This window comes from Equus caballus, chromosome 6 (assembly GCF_041296265.1).
Source record: "Equus caballus isolate H_3958 breed thoroughbred chromosome 6, TB-T2T, whole genome shotgun sequence".
NCBI lineage: Eukaryota > Metazoa > Chordata > Mammalia > Perissodactyla > Equidae > Equus > Equus caballus.
In genome coordinates this window covers 88852867-88872457 of record NC_091689.1, presented here as the reverse complement: position 1 = coordinate 88872457, position 19591 = coordinate 88852867, and the positions used below count along the sequence as shown (strand labels likewise).

General features: G+C 43.4%; 1 long non-coding RNA gene across 3 annotated transcripts in view; it reads right to left on the bottom strand.

Annotated features, from left to right (window-relative positions):
• Positions 1–19591, bottom strand: part of LOC111774013 (uncharacterized) — a 354148-nt gene that overhangs the window by 103578 nt on the left and 230979 nt on the right. The window contains exons 2-3 of one of the 3 annotated variants that reach the window (XR_011439795.1): positions 8124–8172; positions 7322–7400 (exon numbers count right to left, since the gene is read on the bottom strand). The exons of the other annotated variants lie outside the window; for them this stretch is intronic. This is a non-coding gene — a long non-coding RNA (uncharacterized lncRNA). The remainder of the gene's footprint in view (positions 1–7321; positions 7401–8123; positions 8173–19591) is intronic. 3 annotated transcript variants of the gene reach the window in all.

Below are 19591 nucleotides of genomic sequence, written 5' to 3'. Positions count from 1 at the left end.
CCATGTTTTGTTCACCAATGTATCCCAAGCACCTAGAATAGTGTCTGGCACACTGAAGATGTTGAAGAAATATTTTTTAATGAATTAATTTCATGTTTCCCACAGGAAGTGGTGTCTCAACAAAAAATTTAAGGACTTTCCAGGCAACTAGGAAAAGAGGGAGAAGAAATGTATGTTCAAAGGCCAAGAGGCTAGTGAATATGTGGAATATTTTCAAGAAAGTAGATCAGTAGATCTCATTAGAATGAGAGGTGAGAATGGTGGAGAAAAGAGGCTGGAGCAATGAATAGACCTCGCAGGGTCTTACATTAAGATACGCTGATGAGGGGCCGGCCCTGTGGCCTAGTGGTTAAGTCCGCACGCTCCACTGCGGCGGCCCAGGGTTCGGATCCTGGGCTCGGACATGGCACTGCTCGTCAGGCCACATTGAGGCAACGTCCCACATGCCACAACTAGAAGGACTCACAACTAAGATATACAACTATGTACGGGGTGGGGGTTTGGGGAGATAAAGCAAAAACAAAAAAAAGAAGAAGATTGGTAACAGTTGTTAGCTCAGGTGCCAATCTTTAAAAAAAAAGGATACGCTGATAAGTCGGGACTTGAACTGGGAGCAAAAGGCAGCCACGGAAGGATTTCACGGTTGAGTGTGAAGTATTTAGATATGCACTGTAGAAAGATAGCTCTGGCCATGGTGTGCAGGGAGAAGAGGCAGGATTGAAGGCCCAACAGTCAATTAGCAAGCAGTGATAGTCACTCTGCAAAGCAAAACAAGAAAATCTTCCCCTCGAGGAATAAGTCTAAGTCCAGGCCTCCTCACATGGGTGATTCCAGGTGTTTGGGTGTCTGTGCTCCTTGGGTCGATGGTTACACAAAGTTCAGGAGAGGCAGGACAGCAAAGCAAGGGACAGACAACTGGGAACTATTCAATGGTGAGGAAATGTGGTATTTTTGAAATTATTGTTAGAGTAATTGGAGCTTTTAAATAGACATCTCAGAAAATCCAGAGACTTCTGGTCAGCAAGAGGAAAGGAATGTTCATCTTCTCTGAAAATCATTTTCTCTTAAAGCTGATTCATGATTCAGTTGGGGCAAAACTCCTCCCTTCGTTTGAAACCCAATGTGTGGTTTCTGTCCCTAGATTTTACTCTTTCCCCACGGTGAGCAGGTGTGCAGCAAAGTCACAGGCCACCAAGGATACCAGCGAAGCCACAGGGAGGAGTCACTATCAGATGGTACACATTGTCTTGCTCAACTCATCATTGTCCAAGGTCCTGGCATGAACCTCATGCATCCCAAAACTCAGGTCCTAGAGATCATCAGACTCAAGGAGGCTGACTCAGGCTTACTAAGTTCACAAAAGACTGAAGTATAAACCAGAAAACCAACTTATTATTTTACAATGATAAATGTAAGCAGCTGAGGGTTATTAGCTTCTTCAGTCTGGTGTGTATTTTTTCTCTATAAGCAAACTATACAGGGAGCTAAATTATGATCATACTATTTCACAAGAAGTATAGAAGACGTATAAAATAAATTAGCTATATGCTTTGACTATGAAGTGACGTCAGGCTAAGACTGCCTGAGATAGACATCCCACCACGCTGATGGTCTTGCCCATGGGAAAGAAACAGTCAAAGTCCCTTAGCTAAGGCTCCTTCTCCCCTGGCTAGTTCTAGGAGGGCACCTGCCAACATCTGCCTCTCTGACTTTCCATTTTCTGCTCTTCCACTGCTAGCCCACTGCAGGTCTGCATGACGAGTTCTCTCTTTCGATACGTTCATTCAGTTAATCAGGTTATAGCCCAGTCTTGCTGACTCCATTTTAAGTCATTCTCAAAAGGGCCTTTCATGTCTTTGTGCTGGCCTGCTAGGAGCAGAGGGCACTTCTATTCTCTAGTTTCCATATCTTGGAAGTCTTTTCCTCTTTCTCCCTTGTGCAGATACAGTTTCTGATGCTCAAATGCTTGCCCCTTGTCCCACACGTATCTAGAAGCTGGAAGCAGGATTTGATTAAGATAGGATCTCACACGGTATGTGCTTCCCTTACTTTTTACTAGAGTGAATTTTTCTGCGTGTGAAACCTGGTTTGCTTATGATATCATTAAAGCATTTATGCCCTTTACTGATTAAATTTTAAGATCTCTTGGATATAAGAGATAGATATAACACTGCAACTTACAGGGTACTTGATATTTACAGGCACTGGACTAATCACCTTATATACATATTTCATTCAAGCCTCTAAATACTCTAGGATGAAAGTATCACTACCCTTCATACCCTCCAATTGAGGCTCAAAGAAGGGAAGTGGTTCCCAAGGTCACTGAGTGATACAGCTGGAATTCAAAACTAGGCCTGTCAAACATCAAAGTATGTAAGCGCCCCGTGTTCACAAACATTAAAGAAGAATTCACCTGGCTACTCAGATAGAGCCTGGCTGTTTTCCATACTCATTGTACTTCTCACCTCTGTCCAGAACTGAAGCATTCAGCATGTTGTATTTTGATGGTAGTCTATCTGGCTCCTCTGATTTTGGTTTTGTCCAAGTGTTCCCAGCCCATGGCAGCCCCGTCATGTGTCCCTGCACTTCCGCGTTGCCCAGGAAAAGGTTGAGAAACAGCACTTTATATTGTTATGATCTACCTTCCCCCCTCATCATACGCTTCCAGGTGCTAGTAATCAGTCTGAACCAGCTAATCCCAAACTGTCGCAGGGTGGATGCTAACACTTCCCAGGTGTGGCTCTGCGGACTTTCAAAAGATCCACTCACCTACGTCCCCAGAGTCAAAAAGAATTTGTACTGATTGGTAAGAGAATGGTGTTTCATTTACCTTAGTTTTGTATAGCGGGTTCCCAACGAGGTTAATCACCAGAAACAGTTCAGAGATTTTTAAGCATATAGATTCTGGAGGCCACTCCAGGAATCAGTAAATTTTAAAAGCTTCAGGGCTAATTCAGAAACCCATTCAGGTTTGGGAACCCAGTGGAGTGGATACACCATGGGTGCTGGGAGCAGAAGACCTGGGTTTAAGTTCTCGTCTGCCACAGTGTGATCTGGGCAAATTAACCTCTTGGAACATCAATTTCCTCTTAAGCAGAGGGAGGTTGTAAAATACTTATTTCTTGGTATGTAGGGGGGAGGACTGAATAAGATAACTTAGGTGAAAAATATTCATACATAATTATTTTCATTTAATATTAACCTACCTCATTAAGAAAGTCTCAAAAGTAAAATGAGCACACAGTCCAACTTCAAATTCATTTTTGGCACTTAGTTAATGCATCTCCCCACATTCATCCTTGAATTCAATAATTCCAAATTCATGACAAATACAGCCATAGCTATCCCTTATAAAAACAAACATGTGCATTACAGTTACATTTAAAGAGAAGCCAAGAATCTTGAGAAGCCTTTTTTGTCCTCAAGCCATCAATTTGTCTGTCTTTTGGGAAAGGGTGTTTTGGATTTCTTGCTATCAATCCTTCACTTAATATGGAACTTCATGAATTCCAGCTGTTAGCCACATAATTTCTCTCCACATTTGATTTCTGGGCTTTTCCCTCGTCTCTAAATCCTTCCCATGTGTTAGTCAGGGGGCCCCGGGCCTGGGGGGCAGAGGACAAGAGGCTCAGAGCTACCCTCTGTCCAAAGGCTAGAGTGATGTGTGGGACCACATGACAAGGCACAAGTGCCCTGATTAGGAGGTGCTCTCTGTCCCCATACCAGGCCTTCTGCCCTCCAGGCTCTGGCAGCCACCTGCTCCTTCTTTTCCCGAGCTATTCTTCAATTCACCATGTTAAAAAAAAAAAAAAAGTATACTTTTTTTTAAGCTGAAACCACCCCTAGACTGTCTGCATTCTGGCTTTTGTTTACAAAGGCTCTGCGGTGTTCTTGTCAAGGGAAGAAGAGGAAAAAAATACCCACCTTCATCTTCAATTTAACCTCTTACAATCTCTTTTAGTACTCTAGAAAAATATGAAACAGTGATTCATATGGGAAAGATATGATTCCTAAGAAATGGAACAGTGGCTCAAAATACTCAAATACATACATAAGTAAAAGGCTGCAATTTTTAAGCCAGGAATATTTGTTTGAAATGAAATGCATTGAATGTAGCCTCTAACATAAGGAGTGCCTAGCGGTTTCACAGTTGACTTGAAACCAGGAATCCTAGGACTGTTAAATTTTGCCAGCAGCTCAGGTTGTGCCCCAGCCTGGACGTGGTGGATCCCTCCGGCTCCGCCTCTCCATCTTGGCACGCGTGATGAGGGACCAGACCACCTCAAAAGCCGCTGAAGCTTTCTCTGACCCCTCCACCTGACAGAAAGTTAATTATGCTCTTTTCTGAAGTATTTATCCATCCATCATAGCCCATTCTGCCTTATTAAAATTTTGGCAACTTCTTCAGCCTCCCCAACCTCCCTTCAGGTCCCCAGCCTCAGGAGGCTGAGCCCTCCTTAAGGTGAAGATTATCCCATATTCATCAGGATGCTCCCCCCGCCTCCAGTAGCCAGTGCTGTGTCTGCCAAATCCTGAACGTTTGTTGCCGAACTTCACCAGTGGCAATGTCTGTTTGGAGAATTAAGGAAAGTATATGTGTTGGGTATTTGTGATATGTTCATCTTAAACTATTTTTCCACAACTCTCATTCTTCCCTTCCTCTCTGCCCTACAATCTTCTCCGGACAGACTATATTTGGAGCGTTTATTTAATTCTGAGCGCCAGCTCTTGAAATGTATGTGGAGAGATGAGAACACATCCAGAGCTCAGCAGACAGCCTGGTGGGTAGCAGATGCATCAGATGCCTCTTGTGCCCAATTCTGATTCTCTTGGTCCTACCTGTCCCTAGTTCCAGCCACTGCCACAGGACCAGATCGACTTCCCACAGGTATACCTGTCCGCACTTGCCTCAGATCCAGCCTCCTGCCTTTCATTGCCTCCTCAGGGCTTCTTTGCTGAGGAGGAGGTGAGGTTGGGGGTGCCCGCTCTGCTCAGGCACACGCAACCCGAGAGTGAGGAAGAGTAAACACCTACCTCACTGGGCAAACCTCTGACCAATGGGGGTGGCAGCCAATGGGTAAATGCTCCCCCTGGACAGACAGTCCGGAGACACATGTCATATGGCTCCTTGGGCCCTGTGGTGGGATGGTGCATCCTGTCCCCAAGCAGTGGCCAATCTGAAAATGCATCTTTTAGTGACTCTCCCTCCTTCCCTGCACAGCTCCTCCATCTCACTTCTGCTCCCTAGATCATACTCCCCAGTAAAATGTTTACACATAAGCTTTGGTCGATACCTGAGTGAATGGATCAGGATGATGAACGTCTACAAATGACATCCCATGGTGCACAAAGAACCAGGGCAAGATTCTTTTTAAAAAAGAAAGACCTCGGGGCTGGCCCTAGTAGCATAGTGGTTAAGTTTGGTGCACTCCATTTTGGTGGCCTGGGTTTGCAGGTTCCGATCTGGGGGGCAAAGCTACACTACTCGTCAGCCACACTGTGGCAGCCACCCACATATAAAATAGAGGACAACTGGCATAGATTTTAGCTCAGGGATAATCTTCTCCAAGCAAAAAGAAGAGGAAGACTAGCAACAGATGTCAGATCAGGGCTAATCTTCCTCAGGAAAAAAAAAAAAAAGACAGAAAGACCTTGAAAGAATATGAAACTTGTCATGCAGAAGAAAGAGTAGATTTATTTTGTGTTGCTCCAATCAAGTTCAACTAGACCCATAAGTGAAAGGAACAATGAGGAAGACTTTGGCTTAATCCAGATTTTAAAAAAATGTGTAACAGTTAGAGCTGGCTTCCCCACCAATGTCCTAGCTGCCAGCTTTCCTCTCAGACCCATCCCACACAGGATTCGCAGAATCTTCCTTTAATTAACAGCCCTTTAATGAAATTATCCCTTGTTTAAACACCTCTAATAGCTTGCAGCTCATTTAAGGACCAGATTCAAACTCTGGCATTGGAATTGTTCGGCAATACGATGAGCAGAATTGTGAGGTAAGGAGAGCTCTGTCACAAGGAGCGTTCAATTGGTTGTAAATAAGACTCTCTCTCAGTTCCCTCTTTCCAGGTGCCTGCTAGTCACATCCACTCTGGGTTCCATTATCGCTTTGTCTTGAGTCTATCTAAAACAGAATTCATGTCCTCCCCAACCTCCACCAAACACTTTCTCAACTTCTTCATTTCTGAAGCGGTGCTTTCCCATCCCCTGTTGAATTCCTCACCAGGGGTAAGACCCTGCCCAAATGCTGCCTCCACCATAACTTCTCCCCACTTCATCCTCTTCTATTCTTTTCATGCTGACATTATAGTACTCAACACGTACAACCGTAGGTGCTGCAAACAGACACAAGTCTGCGAACACTTGGAGGACAGATACTGTCTCATTTTTTTTTTTAACAATCTCAGCACCTAAACAGAGTCCTGACCATCGTAAGCACTCAGAAAGTATTTGGTAAATGAGTCAATTAAAGAACAAAGTGATGTTAAGGGACATGATTCCTCAAAGTACCACAGTGTGAAGACTGAGAGTGACTGTTGGCTCCCCGCCTCAAATCCCGTAGCCAATCACCCACGAGTCTTGCTTCTCTCTTCCAATCCCTCACCTCTCCTGGCTTATATCTCCATCTCACAGATCCGGTCTGGGCTTTGAATCTCATTCAGTAACTTCCCAGCCTCTGTCTCTACCTCTAGCTACTTCCAACACCTTTTATTATCCATTCACTGTGGATAAAAACACCAGATTATTCATTCTTAAAACCCTACTGCTCGTTTCCCTCTACCCATGAGATGAAATCCAAGTGCCTCGTCTAGGAATCCAGTTGTCTTCTGGTCCTATCTTTCCAGCTTTATTTCCCATACTTCTTAAGTCAAACTGGTGTCTTCTCTTCCCTATGTTCCCAACTGCGGCTTCTGGTTTCTTCTGCCTGGCCAAATCCTACACTGTTTTACGCACTGGTTCAAATCCCCTCGCCTCCATAAAGACTTTCCTATCGACTCCAGTCCTGAATGCTCACTCCATTCTCTGAATTTCTAATGCACTTACTGCCTACAACCATCCTCCAAGATTGGCCCTCACCAAAACACACACACACAAAAATCTGTGAAGGCAAGTAAGTTTGGGAGAAGAATATCTATACATATTCTGTAACAGTTAACATCTATTGAGGGCATGTGTCAGCCATTAGCTTTACTGATGCTGTTGTTTCAATTACTCCTCACAGCAACCCTGAGGAGCTGTTCATATCTCAGTCTACAGATAAGAAAACTGAGGTGAGATATTTGACCCCCTTAAGCCTCGATTTTCTTACCTGTAAAGTAGGATTCAAACCCATGCAGAGCTTGTGGCATGCACTTCTTGAGTATACGTAGTTGGTCCAATTTGCAGGTCTATAAAATGCAGTACAAACGGAAGAGGTTGCCACTATCAATATCATTTTGTTCCTCAACTAGATGGAAGCTCTCTGAGGGCAAACACCAGTCCCATTCCACTTTATGTCTCCACAGCATAGAGCACAGTAAATGCCCATCCCCCGGTGAAGTGGGCGATTTTTTCCTTCATTTTCACATTATTAATGAACTCTTTTTAATGTATAAAAACAATACATTAAAACTTTTCACAGCACTTTCTCTGCCATTAACCCCTTTTATTTTCACAACAATGCTCAGATAGGTCAGTATTTTCAGAGCTTTTCATATACAAGAAAATTGAGATCCAGAGAAGTTAGATGATCCCCCCAGGAGTGAACATCTAGGATTTGGCAAGTAATAGGCTTCCTACGTCTCACCCTAATGAATGGACAATCCTCACACCTCTGACACCAGGGTCCCCTGTCAGCATTTCCAGGAGGGGCTTGATTGTCCACGTTGAGCAAGGCCCTTTATTTCACTCAATCGCCACTGGACTGTCAACCTCAGAAATATATAAAAATGTAACTGCTCTTTCAGGAAAAAAATAATAAAGGCTTTCTGATGCATCTACCTTGAATGTATTCGGGCCACTGTTTTGTGGAAATTAAATCACTGTCTCTCTGAAGTGAATTGCTAGAGGAATACATAATATTACACCAAATCAAGCCCCTGTTCCTCTTGTGACTTCTTCGTTATTCTTACCTTCTTTGCTTATCCAATCATTCACTTGTTTGTATTCAGTATTTGAACCCTGTAATGGAACATAAAATATAATAGATCTTCTTTCATCTCCTGGTGGGTATGTATATGGAAATTGTTCACACACAGGCACAGCTGTATGCTTCACTGTGTAGGACTTAGTCCTCTTGTCTCTGCAAGGCCACATCTTGTGTTCTCAAGGCTTTTGCCTAAATAATGGGCTTTGATATTTCTATCAGCAGCAATCTACTTTCTCTCAAAAACTCCCTCTGGTCTGCGGGGGAGGTTGTTTTCAATGAATTTTTCTGCTCTTTCCTTTCCTGTCGTCCTTTTCCTGATCAATGTTTTAGTCTAACTACTTGATTTTCAAATTACTTTGCAATTACCAAATGTTTAGCTAATTTTAGCTTAATTTCAAAAAGTGATTTTCATTGGTGCCATGTCTGTCTTTGTTCTTTTCCTTGGCAATATTATAGCTAGATGTGAAATTAATTCTGCCCTGATTTTAACAATGCTACCCGAACTAGCTAGCTGTTCTTCTTTGAGGAAGCATCAATTAAAAAAAAAAAAAAGCATTCAAGCTGATGGATGAAAGAATTAGGATCTCTTAGCCTGAAAAAGTGTCGAGGGGTGACTATAATGGCCTTTAAGTACATAGGAGATAATGCCTAGTTGTCGGTGACTACAGGGAGAATAGAATAAAAGAGAATCGGTTTTAAGAGGGAACATGGAGATTCAGAATAGAGATAAGGAATAAATTACTATCTAAAGATAGGACTGGTGTCATCTGCAAGTGGGACAAATCTAGGGTACATGTGGTGTTTTGAAGATTCCTAGGAAAGCTCCCGCTCCCCCATAAACTTATCTTTCATGCTGGCCTTTAGAGAGCTCTCAATCCTGTCCATCACTCATCCTTTCCACACTCCCTAAAAATCAAACAGTCTTATGATTCATTAAGTCATAAGCGTATCGGTATGGCTTACAGGACCAGCCGCATAATCTGTGGGGCCGAGTATGAAACGAAAATGTAGAGTCCGTGTTCAAAAATTAAGGATTTCAAGATGGTGAGCGCAGAACATCAAAACCAAATATGGCCCCCCTTCTAAATGCAGAGATCTGTGCAACTGCCAGGTTATAAGCCATGAAGCCAGCCCTGATGGCTTAGTTTGGCAAGATGTAGAAAACAAGGAGGTTGGACCATGTGGCCTCTAAGATCCCTTAAGCACGGAGCAAATGATTGACCTAGATCCAATGCCTACTCATGGAGCCACCAGCCTCATGAGGTCACGGAGGTGGGAAGAGGTCATCATGAGGAGAGGAGGAAAGGAGACCGAAAGCAAATGAAAATGAGCCCAATTCACCCTGCAGGCATGTGAAGGCCTGCTCTGGGTGAAGGATGATATCACGAGCACAGGAAAACCTGAAAAGTAAGTCTTGAGTCCCTGGCCATTCTGTTGCTGATGCCCGTTCTCTACAATATCCCCAGTTGGTCCTTAGCCTCCACAGAAAAGCCCTCTCTTCTCAGCCTTGACCAATCGCCATGTTCCCTCCATCCAAGCCTAGGGACTTGTGCCTCTCTAGTCCCACTCTCTGTGTTGTAAATTGATAAGGCTGACACAAGTTAAGGCGTTAATAGCTAATAATGTGTTAACACCTAAATCTATTATTTTTTAAATGGTTCATTTAAAAGGAAAGAAAAGAAGATGAAACCCAACCCTCCAGCTCCTAGGAGAACAGCCTAAAATGGAATGAGATAAATTCAAAGTTTAACGTAAGGTAGTTTTTTTAATCGTAAACCTATATGTGAATTCTACTTTCTAGACTATAATACAATTGTGTCTATTTTCTTTCTTTTGTTATTTCTTTTTTTCTCTTTTTTTCTTTTTTTTTTTTTTTAGGAAGGTTAGCCCTGAGCTAATATCCATGCCCATCTTCCTCTATTTTATATGTGAGATGCCTGCCACACCATGGCTTGATAACTAATGCATAGGTCTATGCCGGGGATCCAAACTGGCAAACCCCCGGCCACTGGAGAGGATGGTGCACAATTAACCACTACGTCACCCAGCTGTTTTCCTATTTTTAAGAAACTTTAGTATGTCAAATTACTTATATCTAGAACAAAATAAGTTCTCTACATTTTCATTTTTCTCCAGGCATAAACAAAATATTCAGTCCAGTGCAATTGTGAGAAGCCACATTCATATGTAGGAACAAGTTGATTTTTATTTTATTTTATTTTTATTTGGAATAACTAGGAGTTCAAAAGCACCAGTCCATAAGGTGACATAACTCATTTTTCAAAGACTAGCTATGGGGTTTTACCAAGGCCTAGGGCCTCAGCTCTGGAAAGTTTGCACTAGCCCTTTTGACCCATAAAATTAGCATGTGCTCTCCCCAAACAGAATGTCTGGGTCATTTTGATGTAACCAATTCTCTAACAGCTGAAAGTTTCTTTTTTTTTTTTGAGGAAGATTAACCCTGAACTAACATCTACCACCAATCCTCCTCTTTTTGCTGAGGAAGATTGGCCCTGAGCTAACATCTATGCCCATCTTCCTCTACTTTGGATGTGGGATGCCACCACAGCATGGCTTGATGTGTGGTGCATAGGTCCACACCTGGGATCAAAACCGGTGAACCCTAGGCCACCAAAGCAGAGTGTGCAAACTTAACCGCTATACCACTGGGCCAGCCCCAAGCCGAAAGTTTCTTGATAACACAAAATTAAAAAGTACCAACTTTTCCAATCATGTACTCTTTGAGCTGTCAAGAAAGGATGAAATTGGCCAATACAGAAAAGGTGGATTTAGGAGATTTTCTTGTGCATTCTGTCACTAAAGCATTTATGAGAACAGAAATTCAAACTTAACCCCTGCTCCATTGACTCCACACATACGCACACAAGTTGATGCTCCACATTCGTTCTGTGGCTTCACCAAACTGCTGGAGGGAAAACGCTGGTCAACTTCCTTGAGACAACGTTGGTATGTTAGTTACTGGTTGCCTTTTAATAAATATCAACAAGAAAATAATTGCTGTTGTATTTTGACCGCTTCTCACAGACCGGGCTCCACGCCCACGGCCGTGCACGCATTATCCCAGTCGCACTGATGCTGAGTGGCCACCATGAGGATTAAATGAACTAGGCATTCAAAGTTAGCTAATATTAGCTAATTTGTGTATGTTATTTTCTTTAATCCCTTTAATAATCACATGATTAATAAATTAATAAGATCAAACTACTAAGTGACAGCTGGAATTTACTCCAGTTCAATAAAATGGAAAACCTGTGCTCTTTCCCTTCCTCTGCTTTCTAACTAGGCCCAAGGCTGGGCCCATAGGACTTTTTCCCATGAATCCCCTCTGCTTCACCCCCTCCATGAATCTACCTCCACAGCACGCCAAGGAGAAGTGTCTGCTTCATTTGCTTTTTGTCCTAGCGATACTACTCATTTGACATTTATTATTTATTTCTTTATTTTTGTATCAATATAGCTTCTCCTGGTAAAAAATGTATGACTAGGTGGTGGCTGAACCCTTGAAGGAAACCAGCCTGAGTGACCGTCAGTTCCAGACCTGGAGGCGGCAGGAGTTAGAAGGGACAGCGTCATATGTGCAGAAGTAATTTCCAGACATTTAGGAGAGGAGCACCATGGAAGAGGCACAAGCAAAGTGTCTCCAAGGGTCAGAGGCAGGGTCCTCTCAGGTGTGGGGGTCAGGGGAAGCTTCACAAAGAAGGCGACATGGGGATGGGCCTTGAACAACAGGTAGGTTTGCAGGGAGGACCTCCCAGCAGAGAGCTCACAGCATCACTACGGAATCAGGAGGAGTTCAGTTAAGCCGAAGGCACGTGACTACATGAAATGGAAGCTATGGCTGGAAAATCGGTGAGGTACAAAGAATGCCAGGACAAAGGTTTTATCATTTATTCTCCTGCCTAAAGGGAGCCCTTAGGAGGCAAGGGGACAGGAAGGCGGCCTACTCAGACCTGGTTCTGGGCAGAGTGTGCTGCTAACGCACAGCAGTGTGTATAATGGAGGCAACAGTGAGAGGGCACCTGGGAGACCTGCTCACACCCAGGCCAAGTAATGAGAGCCTGACCCAGGGGGGCAGAGATGGTGTGGTGCGAGGACAGGTGCGGGGACACTGATGAGCTAGTCTTGGCGGAATTTGGAAAGTGGCTGGCGAAGGGAAGGGAAAGGATGTGGGAGGAATCAAAGTCCATCTGTGGCTGGAAGAATGTGGGCACCATGCCTCCCCAACCTTGATGGGCGTACTGAGAGAGGAACGCAAGGCGCTCCCGGTAGAACACAGGGAACCCCGGCTGCAGCGCCTAGCACACTCCCTTTTTCCTTTATCTCCCTTGTCTTCATTGTCATTACAACTGTACCTTTTTTCCCCTTGGAGGTATATTTCCGTATCTACTCACCACGCCCTGCAAGGCCCTCCCTGACCTGACTCCAGCTAAGCCTCGCCAACCTTCTGCTCCTCAAACATAACAAGCTTGATCCTCTCAAGGCCTTGCACCTTTCTCCCTCTGTCTGTAACCTTCCCCTCACCTCCAGTGTTCACCTGGTTGGCTTCTCACCATCGTCAGATCTCAGTTCAGATGCTGCTCCCTCAGAGAGGCCCTCCCTCACTACCCAGTCTGAAGCAGACCCAGTCTTGCCCTCCCAGCCCGGGATCCCATCATCCTGCTACATTTCCCACATGGCACTTCCAGCCGCCTGCAGGTTTCTCGACTGTCATCTGTCTCCCCTCACCAGAACACCAGCTTCATGAGAACAGGGACCTCACCTGCTCACCATTGCAGACCTAAGACCTAGAACAGGGCCTGGCTCCTCACAAGCACAGTAGTCTTGGAATGAATCAATCTGCCGCACCACGTATCTCCCTCATGACCTGGCTTTCCTCAGGGAACAGAGCTGCAACCTCAGCCCAATCTCCCAATCAAAATACACCTTCACTGCGATAGCATGTCAACCACACTGACCGACACTTCTCTTATTTCTACTACCACTATTACTACTACTGCTTAGTACCTATCACATGTTGAGTGCTTACCAAGTACCAGCTAGAGTACTGATCATGTTATACACAGTATTCCATTTACCACTGTTACTATCCTCGTTTTAAAGAAGAGGATTCCAAGATTAATTTAATGAGGTGATAGGACTTGAAAGTCGTACAGCTAGTAAGTGGCAGAACCAGGGCTCAAATCCGGATTTTTCTTATTCCAAAGCCACAATGGCACACTCCCTCCCATGTCCAAGTGTATTGTTTAAAAGCTTGAGAGATACTGAACTAAATGACAGAAACCCCAGTCGGGGAGGGCTTGAAGAAAATATTTCTTTTTTTTTTTTTTTTTTTTTTTTTGAGGAAGATTAGCCCTGAGCTAACATCTGCCGATCCTCCTCTTTTTGCCCAGGAAGACTGGCCCTGAGCTAACATCCGTGCCCATTTTCCTCTACTTTATATGTGGGACACCTACCACAGCATGGCGTGCCAAGCGTTGTCATGTCTGCACCCGGGATCTGGACTGGCGAACCCCGGGCCGCCAAGAAGTGGAACATGCTCTCTTAACCACTGCACCACCGGACCAGCCCAAAAATAATATTTCTAAACAGTTTTTGAGGGTTCTGGATTACAGACAGGAAGGTGAATCCATCCTTTAAAGGAAAAAAAGAAAGTGTTTTTCCAAAAACAAGTCTTAGCCAGTCGGTTATCCTTTGTTAACTGTGTTCAGACAGTCATTAATCACCCCACTTCAGAGAGCCCCATTTGTGAGAGTGGCCTCCCAAAGCAAGGACACAGATTGGGTTTGCAAGAAATGCAACCCACTGAGAAAGAACGGCTTCAAAGCGCAGCAGGACCCCCCCACGCTCAGCCCCACCTGCTGCTGACACCTCGCACACTCTCAGCTAAGTTAGGGAAATGGAGCCGGACGATGCCGTCAGAAGGCGAGAGCAAAACCGTGCAGATTTTTTAAGAATATGGTAGATTGTTAGAGTCATCTGTGGGTTTCCAATACGCAAGGCATACCCTCATCTCTCTTATGCTGCTAAATTTAGGGTCCATGATAAATAATGGGTAATCAACTCTGAGATTCACTGAGAGACAGTTTGAGTTGGGGGGAATTTCTGTGAATCCAGCAATAATGCTATAGGAACAAGATTATGCAGAGAACCAAATGACCCAGGTTGCGAAAAATAAATATGAACTAGTGAGGTGATGGTGACCCCACTTTTCAAAGCTGTAAATAGTAGAAAGAGGATGAGAGAAAAAGAGGTTTTCAAAGCAATATAAAATTTAGCACTTCCTAGTTTATGGTCAAATGAATTTAAGACTTCAGCAGGAAAGCCAAGGACCTTGATTATCACAGCACTTGGGTATTTCAGATGATGCTATACTCAGCACGCATCCTATTAATATTGGGGGCTATATTTCCTTTTTCTAATTTTTAATATTTGATCATTTTTCAAACAGAAAAACATAGTCTATATCCCTGCTGAATTTATCAGGCAGAAATTCTTTTAAAGACATGGCAGTATATCAGTAGAATTTGTTGGATTCCTGCATCCGCCTTAGAAATGGTCCTTATACGTGCACATCTCATGTGTCATTAATTGATTTTAATACTTCATTACTAATGAGTTCTTCTAGAAGCCATATTTCTGTACTGCTGGGAAACAATCTTTAAAGAAAAAAAAGCTGAACCAGAAATAGCAAAGTTTAGTCCTCTATTATTCTCACACCACAGAAAGCATGGGTGCAATTCTGTTTTAATAGCAGAATAAATGGTAGAGTGATAATGTTTCACACTAATAAATTAAATTTGGGTCGCCAATGTAAAATAGAAATGTTTCTGATAGTTATGGCCTGGAATACGGAATCTGAAAAAGAACTACAATTGCTCTGGGAAATGTTTCTTTGTATTTAAAAAAGGAGACTATCATTTTAACATTTCTCTTAACTTTGCTAAAAATAATAACCATGACAGAATGCTTTTTCCCTAACAGGAAGGCCAGATGGAAGAAAATCACTAAAGAACCACAGTGACCCCTAGTGGGGAGAAGCAGACTCGTTCTTCGTGCTTAGTAAGTGAACCACACAGAGCATTTGTGGGCAAAAACATTCTCTTTCTACAAGGGAAATAGGAAGAAAATGAGAGTATTGTTAATTTCAAAAAAGGATTCAGTGTTCATGCCTGGATCTGGCTTTCTTAGTTACTAGCAGTTTCCTAGTTTTTTTAAGTACTAGTTTATGTAGTTGTAATCATGCCATATGCATGATTTTTCATGGGGATTTGCTTTTAACATGACAACTCAAGCATTTCTCCATATTATTAAAAATCTTCATAAACATCCTTTGTGATTTACAATAATTTATTCAACCTTTTCTTTTTTTCCTAAGAAACTTTAAAAGAATTTAAAATATTTTAAAAGAAGTGAAAATTTTGCAAAGGAATCCAAATAAGATTAGCAAAACCTTGCAGGGTAAAGAAGGTTCTTGGGCAATTGCTTTAAGGAACTCATAGAGATGATTTGTAATCAAAATATCAATTATTCAGTGATCCCCTACAGCGTTCAAACTGCTAATGTTAGATACACACTGTGAAGGACCCAACAAAAGGAGTGATGCTGGACAGACAGGAGGAACGGAATTAAAGGGACCGGCATGTAAACAACGCGAGGCCGTGCACTGAAGCAGGAACTAAACACTGTAATGAGCTCAGGAGATCAGAAGGGCGAGAGCAGCCAGCCCTCTAGAAAAGCAATCAGGAAAACCACCAGAAGGGTGGACAGTTGAAGAGGAGAGGACAGACATCAGAATCACAGAGGCAAAATTGCAGAGGCCAGGGCTTGAATGCTTTTCTCAAAGGATGAGGAGTAGATGGTTCCAGCAGAGGGTTTAAGAGGAGCATTTCTTGTATTACAACGGGAACACAAAGGGAAGAGCATGGAAGGAAGGTGTGCTGAGCGTGTCCACGTCCAGTCTCCACGCCAGGAGGTTTCTGTGCTCTTCTCACTCACTCATCAACACCTTGCGATTGTGTCATTGGCCCCTTTAAGAGGAGAAGCTGAAAGGCTCAGAGCGGGTGATTCATGGCCAATAAGTGGAAAAGACAAGATTTGAACCCAATCCGTTGTCCTACGTGGACTGTATTTTCTAAAGTAAGAAAATCTGATCCCTTGCAATCGTGTTTAGTATTCACTTACTTAGAAAAAGAAAACCTTCTGATTGTAGAAAGATCAGAAGCACATTTCAATCAAGATTCTGTCTCTGTGATCAGAAACGTAGAATATGTAGCTTCTGAATTGATTACAATTGCAATTAAATGGCCTATACTTTTTCAGACTCCTCAAACCACAACTTTCTCTTGTGTGTGGAATTTGTGAAGGCTGAAAACCATGATATGCAGAGTAAGGATGCTAAGCCAGCCTTTGTGAAATTGCAGGGAGGGTAGCCCCTCGCTCTCTCTCCCAAAGCAGAGGGGTGGAGTGAGAGTAAGAACAGCAATGTGGCCTCTTGGGATGGAGTTTGGAGTGTTGGACTTGCTCTCAGACAGCCACACATGCCCAATATTCCTACACAGAAGAAAACTAACATTTACAGGACCCCTACCAACTGCCATATGCCCTTCAGATATGTTACTCAGTTAATACTCATGCCCAGCCCCTCAGGATCAGAGTACAAGAAAGCTGTGACCACACAGTTCAGGTCCTAGGAGTTCTCACATTCAAGAAATACAGTCCAGGGGCTGACCCAGTGGTATAGTGGTTAAGTTCAGCATGCTCCACTTTGGCAGCCTGTGTTTGTGGGTTCAGATCCCAGGTGCAGACCTATACCACTCATCAGCCATGCCATGGTGGTGACCCACATATAAAATGGAGGAAGACTGGCACCAATGTTAGCTCAGAGATAATCTTCTTCAGCAAAAAACAGAAAAGAAAAGAAATACGGTCCAACAACACAGTCCATTCAAACTAACTTGAGGTTTTTAGTTTTGTTTTTTTTTTGAGGAAGATTAGCCCTGAGCTAACTGCTGCCAATCTTCCTCTTTTTACTGAGGAAGAATGGCCCTGAGCTAACATCCATGCCCATCTTCCTCTACTTTATATGTGGGACGCTTTCCACAGCATGGCGTGCCAAGCGGTGCCATGTCCGCACCAGGGATCCAAACTGGCGAACCCCTGGCCGCTGAAGCAGAACATGTGCACTTAACTGCTGCGCCACTGGGCCGGCCCCGCAAACTAACTTGGACTCTTTACTTGCATTTCTCACATATTCTGAAGGGAATGTGTAGGTCACAACAATACTCTTTAAAATCCTCTTCCCTCTCCTTCACTTCCCTTACCAACCAACAACTACTCTGGCACCTCTCATACTTCAAATCTCCTCACAAAAGAATTATTTTTCCAAATTAAAATTTTTTGCTCCAAAAGACACTGCTAAGAATAAAAAGACAATCCATAGACTGGGAGAAATGTATCCATTGGGAGTAAATATTTGCCAAGCACATATCTGATAAAGGACTGCCACTAAAATATACAAAGAACTCTTAAAACTCAACAACAAGAAACCAAACAACCCAATTTAAAAAATGAGCAAAAGACCTGAACAGACACCTCACCAAAGAAGACATACTGACAGCAAATAAGCACATAAAAAGACACTCAACGTTAAATTGCAAATTAAAACAAGATACCACAACAGATCTATTAGAATGGCTAAAATCCAAAACATCAAGAGCACCAAATGCAGGCAAGGATGGGGAGCAACAGAAACTTTCATTCATTGCTGGTGAGAATGCAGAACGGTCCAGCCACTTTGGAAGACAGTTTGGCAGTTTCTTACAACGATAAACATACTCTATACAATCCAGCAATCAGACTCCTTGGTATTTACCCAAGTGAGTTGAAAACTTTCATCTACAAAAAAACTTGCACACTGATGTTTACAGCACATTAATTCATAATTCTCAAAAATTGGAAGCAACCAATTGACTGTCAATAGGTAAATGGATAAACAAACTGTGGTACATCCATACAATTGAATATTCAGTGATAAAGAGAAATTTGCTATCAAGCCACAAAAGACAAGGAGGAACTTAAATGCATATTGCTAAGGGGAAAAAAACAGTCTGAAAAGGCTACATACTGTGTGATTCCAACTACACGACATTTTGGAGAAAGCAAAACTATAGAGACAGTAAAAGCAGCAATAGTTTCCAAGGGCTGGGAGGAGGCAGGGGAGGAAGGACGAACAGCTGGAGCACAGTGGACTTTTAGGGCAGTGAAACTTCTGCATGATACTGTAATGGTGGATACAGGACACATGCATTTGGCAAAACCAAATGCGTAGAACTTAACCAGACAGAGCGAACTCTGATGTAAACTGTGGCTGTTAGTTAATAACAGTGTTATCAATACTGGTTCATCAGTTGTAACAAGTGTACTACACCAACGCGAGATGTGACTAACAGGGGAACTCCAGGGAAGGGAGTGGAGCACGTGGGACCTCTCTGTACTTTCTGCTTATTTTTTCTGTAAACCTAAACCTATTTGTTCTACCAAATACAATCTATAAATGTTTTTTAAAAATTATTTTCCTGGGGCCGGCCCAGTGGCTTGGTGGTTAAGCTCACACACTCCGCTTCAGCAGCCTGGGGTTCGCAGGTTCAGATCCTGGGCACAGACCTACATACCACTTATCAAGTCACACTGTGGCGGCACCCCACATACAAAATGGAGGAAGATTGCCTCAGATGTAAGTTCAGGAACAATCTTCCTCAAGCAAAAAGAGGAAAGACTGGTGACAGATGTTAGCTCAGGGCCAATCTTCCTCACAAAAAAAATAATAATAATAATAATTTTCTTCTCCACTAAGAAGTGGCCACAGGCCACACCCCACCAGCTGTTGGGGTGCGAGAGGACGTGGAGAGATGTGTCCTTCTCTTCACCGTATTTTCCCGTGAGAATCTGCCCACGTGGTCTGACCCTCTATCCTTCTTCCTGGCCATGATTTTGTTTACTTGGGATTAATTTTCACCCTCTCCCGCTGGTTATTTTTATGCCCATGTCACAGAACGCTGTGTTGTGTGTGATGTTAGGTGACCTTACGAGAGGCCCTGAACACACATGGCCCACTCGTCCCCAAGTGGGGTTTCTCTGTGGAGAGACAGAACTTCCTGGGGGGCAGCAGAGGTGGCCCCATGGGAAAGCAGTGATGACCTGGAGGTAACAAGAGAGTGTTCAGTGTCTCCCCAGAGGGATGCTTTGCAAAGGAGCTCAGAACTGATTGGTGAGATTTCCAGGTGCCCGCACAGAGGAACCAGGGACAAGGTCAGCCCACAAGGGAAACAACCATCCCTGCTTTGACTGGCTGTTCAGAGAAATCGTTCTTCTGAAACTGCTCCGTCCTTTGCTCGTTTGTGAAGTTTTTGTTACAAAAATGACACTCAGGGT